Raw genomic sequence first — 6086 nt, 5'->3', positions numbered from 1 at the left:
CGCCCTGCACAGGCAGCGCCTGCCCGCTGGGGGGCGCCCCGCTCCGCGCGCTGTGGGGCCGCTCCCGGGCGCCTTCCCCGGATCCGGGGGCGCCTTTCCCGGGGAATAACCGGGAATAATCCCGCAGCACGCGGCTGATCCACAGGGGAGCGGAGTGCTCACTGCCCGGCTGCGCTGCCTGCAGCACCTCAGCACCGGGGAATAGCTCCAGGCGCGGCACAGGCCGGGGGGCACCTGCTGGGACAGCTCTGGGGAAGGACCTGCAGGTGCTGAGGGACAAGGAGCTGTCCCTGAGCAGCAGTGTCCAGGGGGATCCTGAGGGACAAGGAGCTGTCCCTGAGCAGCAGTGTCCAGTGGGACCCTGAGGGACAAGGAGCTGTCCCTGAGCAGCAGTGTCCAGGGGGACCCTGAGGGACAAGGAGCTGTCCCTGAGCAGCAGTGTCCAGTGGGACCCTGAGGGACAAGGAGCTGTCCCTGAGCAGCAGTGTCCAGGGGGACCCTGGGGTGCCTCGGGCAGAGCATTCCCAGCCGGTCAGGGAGGGATCCTGCCCCTGTGCCCAGCCCTGGAGGCACCTCTGGAGTTGTGTGTCCAGCTCTGGATCCTCAGCACAGCAGGGACAGGAGCTCCTGAGCTGAGGAAGGGCCTGGAGCATCTCCGTGCCCAGGAGAGGCTGAGGGAGCTGGGGCTGCTCAGCCTGGAGAGGAGCCCCAGCTGAGAGGGGCCTCAGCCCTGGCTGTGCCTCTGTCCCTGGCTGTCCCTGGCTGTCCCTCTGTCCCTGGCTGTCCCTCTGTCCCTGGGTGTCCCTGGGTGCAGGGAGGGCAGAGCAGGACCCAGCCTCTGCTCTGGGGTCAGCAATGGATCCAGAGGATTTGGACTCAATGGGCTGGGAGGGATTTTCCAACCTCAGGGATCCTGAGAGGAGCAGGAAGTACCTCTGGCACCAAGATGGGTCCTTACTGGTCATCCAAACATGGTGAAAAATAGGGCAATATTTCACATTTTACTTACATTTAAAGAGTAGAGACAGTAAATTTGTGTGGATTTTACCAGACAATTCATGGATAAGTGCAGTGCTAAAATAACACCTCTGTTCCAGGTCATATTTTATAGGTTACAGCAAACCCTCGTTACCTGTGTGAGGGTCTGGGTGTGCAGTGTGGTCAAGGGGACCAAAGCAGCGACCTCAGGGAATGAAAAACACAGCTACAGCTTTGGATGGTAGAAATTAATATTTCTGGCGTTTGCTTCTGCAATATGAGATGTAGAAACAGAATGATGTTCACACATATACACAAGGAGTTCACAGAGTACACAAAACTGCCTTTGTATTGTTTGTGTTGATAGGCTGGTTCACTACATGGACATTTCTGATTTTGCAACACATTTCAATGTGTTTTCTGCTGCTTGGGAATGAGATATCCAGAGACCTGTGTGGGGACATGGACGTGGATAAAAAATACACTTTTAGTAATTATTTTCCATGTACAAATTGCACCTCGCTACTCAGCCAAAATCAGCTGACTTCAAGCACTTTATCTTATTAAAGAAAACATCTGCCAGGGAAATGTGTGTGTGAGGAGGGTGAGGTGTAAGGAACGGGATCAGGGCTGTGCTCCCCAGTCCTGCTCCTGCCCGGCCGTGGCAGCAGCTCTGGGGCAGGAGCTGCAGGGCCCCTCTGCTCCCGGCTGCATCGGTCACTGCAGGGACAGGGACAGCTGGCACCTGGGTGTCACCTCTCCAGACAGCCCCTGACAGCACAAGCCACCGCAGGGGACCCCAGTGCCTCCCAGTGTGTGTCAGCCACCCAGCTGGGGCAGCCCCGTGCTGGGCTGAACTGAGGCTGCTGGTCTGGGAGAAGGAGCAAACCCTTCCTGCGCTGCTCTCCCAGCAGGATCCTACCCCATATCCCGCCCCATAAAGGCACAGGGTGTTTGGGAATGCAGCCCCCAGCCCTGGCAGCACCCAAACAGGTCCTGCCCTCCCACAAACTCCCCGTCTGTGTCCCACTCTGGCTTCGCTGGGAGTCAGAATCCGTGTCCTGTGTGGGGGAACAGGGAACTGGAGAGATCCAGGCTGGGAGGGGACTGGCAGGGAAGGGCAGTGGGGAATGGCCTTAAACTGTCAGAGGGCAGAATTTGCCATGAGCCATTCCTGGTGTTTAAGGCATTATTGGCCATCGGATGCAATGCTGGGGCAGGAGTTCCTGCTGAGAATACCCACGCAGGTATTTATCAATATTTCAGTGGTACAGGGCATTGAAGAGCAAAGAAAAGCTCATTGCTGCCAATCCTCCACATATCAACCACACTTCCAGGACCTGGCGCTTTGGAATTTAGGTCTTTAAGAACTGAGGTAATTTTGGAATTGAGTTGTTGGGAATTTGAGAGAAACAGAGAATACAGAGAGAAAGCGAGGCCTTGAGAGTATCTCACCCGGAGAGTTGGTGGGAAGGAAGGAGAAGTGTGGTAGGGAGGAGTCAGATTGATTAGCAGATAATGATAAGAATTAAGAAAATCAGAATCATTCCCAGATAGGAAAAGGAATTTTGGAAGACAGATTAATCACCAGGTAGTTACAGGAATTAAGCAAGTCAGGTAATGAATTAGTTAAGAGGGTCATTTGTTGCCAGGTAGTTAGTATTACCTGGTAGTTAAATGAATTAAGAAACCCTCTTTGGCACAGGAAGGGGTCTGAGGGATGGGACAGATTATCAGATTATTAGGTGTGAGGGCCAGTTGTGCCAAGGACTGGAGCTGGGATCAGGACATGGGCTGTGAGAATTGGGGAACACTACATGGTGGGAACCCCGGAGAGCTCCGATCTGGCAGTGCCAGCCCAGCGTGGCCAGTCGCAGTCAGAGCTCAGCTTTGTGACTCTGGCTTGTTCCCCTGGGTTTGTCACTTGTGCTGTCTGGGCCACCCCGGGAGCTCTGGCTGTTCCCTTCCCACTGCCATGGGCTGTGCAGGGCACGGAACCTGCTCCAGTCCTTGGCAGGTCGCACTGTGCCACGCTAAGGAACATCTGATTGTTCCCACATTGCATGTTTCCAAACCTCAGACCCCTGCAGAAATTAAATTCTGCTGTTGATGGTGTGTCAGGCCATTAATTGAGGATGTCTCTTCCACTTCACACGTGTGCAGGATGTTGGCTGAATGGAACCAGGTTGTGTCAGAACCACTTTTTACTTGACCCAGTTTGATGTTGTCCTTCCTTGCGGCCTCCCTGATAAAAACAAGCCTAGAACTACTCAATATCTGGTGCTTCCCAAAAGTCCCCTGAACTTCTCATGGAAGACTAAAACACAAAGTATGTTCTTTGACAATTATGACTTTGATAGTATGTCTGACACCAGGAAAACAAATTCTGGACATGGAAAATTGCAGTGACTGAGACTCTCACTCAAATGGGACCTGAAATTTTCTTCAGATGGACTCAAAAAATGTTGTCCTTTGAATCCAATTCACGTTTTCTGCAATTCCCATAAAATACACTTTTAATGCTTATTTTCAATGTGCAAATTGTAGCTCTCTGCTTGGACAAAATCAGCTGACTTCAAGCACTTTATCTTATGAAAGAAAACATCTGCCAGGGAAATGTGTGTGTGAGGAGGGTGAGGTGTAAGGAACGGGATCAGGGCTGTGCTCCCCAGTCCTGATCCTGCCTGGCCGTGGCAGCAGCTCTGGGGCAGGAGCTGCAGGGCCCCTCTGCTCCCGGCTGCATCGGTCACTGCAGGGACAGGGACAGCTGGCACCTGGGTGTCACCTCTCCAGACAGCCCCTGACAGCACAAGCCACCGCAGGGGACCCCAGTGCCTCCCAGTGTGTGTCAGCCACCCAGCTGGGGCAGCCCCGTGCTGGGCTGAACTGAGGCTGCTGGTCTGGGAGAAGGAGCAAACCCTTCCTGCGCTGCTCTCCCAGCAGGATCCTACCCCATATCCCGCCCCATAAAGGCACAGGGTGTTTGGGAATGCAGCCCCCAGCCCTGGCAGCACCCAAACAGGTCCTGCCCTCCCACAAACTCCCCGTCTGTGTCCCACTCTGGCTTCGCTGGGAGTCAGAATCCGTGTCCTGTGTGGGGGAACAGGGAACTGGAGAGATCCAGGCTGGGAGGGGACTGGCAGGGAAGGGCAGTGGGGAATGGCCTTAAACTGTCAGAGGGCAGAATTTGCCATGAGCCATTCCTGGTGTTTAAGGCATTATTGGCCATCGGATGCAATGCTGGGGCAGGAGTTCCTGCTGAGAATACCCACGCAGGTATTTATCAATATTTCAGTGGTACAGGGCATTGAAGAGCAAAGAAAAGCTCATTGCTGCCAATCCTCCACATATCAACCACACTTCCAGGACCTGGCGCTTTGGAATTTAGGTCTTTAAGAACTGAGGTAATTTTGGAATTGAGTTGTTGGGAATTTGAGAGAAACAGAGAATACAGAGAGAAAGCGAGGCCTTGAGAGTATCTCACCCGGAGAGTTGGTGGGAAGGAAGGAGAAGTGTGGTAGGGAGGAGTCAGATTGATTAGCAGATAATGATAAGAATTAAGAAAATCAGAATCATTCCCAGATAGGAAAAGGAATTTTGGAAGACAGATTAATCACCAGGTAGTTACAGGAATTAAGCAAGTCAGGTAATGAATTAGTTAAGAGGGTCATTTGTTGCCAGGTAGTTAGTATTACCTGGTAGTTAAATGAATTAAGAAACCCTCTTTGGCACAGGAAGGGGTCTGAGGGATGGGACAGATTATCAGATTATTAGGTGTGAGGGCCAGTTGTGCCAAGGACTGGAGCTGGGATCAGGACATGGGCTGTGAGAATTGGGGAACACTACATGGTGGGAATCCCGGAGAACTCAGAGCTGGCAGTGCCAGCCCAGCGTGGCCAGTCGCAGTCAGAGCTCAGCTTTGTGACTCTGGCTTGTTCCCCTGGGTTTGTCACTTGTGCTGTCTGGGCCACCCCGGGAGCTCTGGCTGTTCCCTTCCCACTGCCATGGGCTGTGCAGGGCACGGAACCTGCTCCAGTCCTTGGCAGGTCGCACTGTGCCACGCTAAGGAACATCTGATTGTTCCCACATTGCATGTTTCCAAACCTCAGACCCCTGCAGAAATTAAATTCTGCTGTTGATGGTGTGTCAGGCCATTAATTGAGGATGTCTCTTCCACTTCACACGTGTGCAGGATGTTGGCTGAATGGAACCAGGTTGTGTCAGAACCACTTTTTACTTGACCCAGTTTGATGTTGTCCTTCCTTGCAGCCTCCCTGATAAAAACAAGCCTAGAACTACTCAATATCTGGTGCTTCCCAAAAGTCCCCTGAACGTCTCATGAAAGACTAAAACACAAAGTATGTTCTTTGACAATTATGACTTTGATAGTATGTCTGACACCAGAAAAACAAATTCTGGACATGGAAAATTGCAGTGACTGAGACTCTCACTCAAATGGGACCTGAAATTTTCTTCAGATGGACTCAGAAAATGTTGTCCTTTGAATCCAGGTCCTGTTCTGTAGCGTTCCAGGGCTGCAGGATCATGTCCAGGGAGGCTGCAGTTCCCAGGGACCAACACAGGACTCCAAGGACACAGCTCTGCTCAGGAAACCATTTCTTCACCTTAGATGCAGAGACAGAGAGCCCCGAGCAGAGGCTCGGTGATGGGTTTTGTGGGACAGAAGCCGTGTGGAGTTCAAGGTCAGTCACTAATAGGGACAGAGCAAGGGAGAAACCCCAGGGGCTCAAACCCCATCAGAACTCCCTGGGCTGCCACCCCATGAGGGGTCTGGGGTGGGGAAACTCTTGTTGGGCTCACAGGGCACATCCTGTATGTGGCAGAGGAATGGAATCCACTCTTGCCGGGCTTTAAAGCTACGCCTCTCATTTTAACAATGCTTATCTGAAACTAAATCTTTGCCTTCCTGGGCAGAGATACCTCACACCATTCTCTGCAATTCCCATAAAATACATATTTAAGGATTATTTTCAGTGTGCAAATTGCAGCTCACTGCTCAGCCAAAATCAGCTGACATCAAGCACTTTATCTTATTAAAGAAAACATCTGGCAGGGAAATGTGTGTGTGAGGAGGGTGAGGTGTAAGG

Source organism: Cyanistes caeruleus, chromosome 9 (assembly GCF_971803275.1).
Source record: "Cyanistes caeruleus chromosome 9, bCyaCae1.hap1.1, whole genome shotgun sequence".
In the NCBI taxonomy this organism is placed as follows: domain Eukaryota; kingdom Metazoa; phylum Chordata; class Aves; order Passeriformes; family Paridae; genus Cyanistes; species Cyanistes caeruleus.
Note: the sequence above shows the minus strand (reverse complement) of the source record.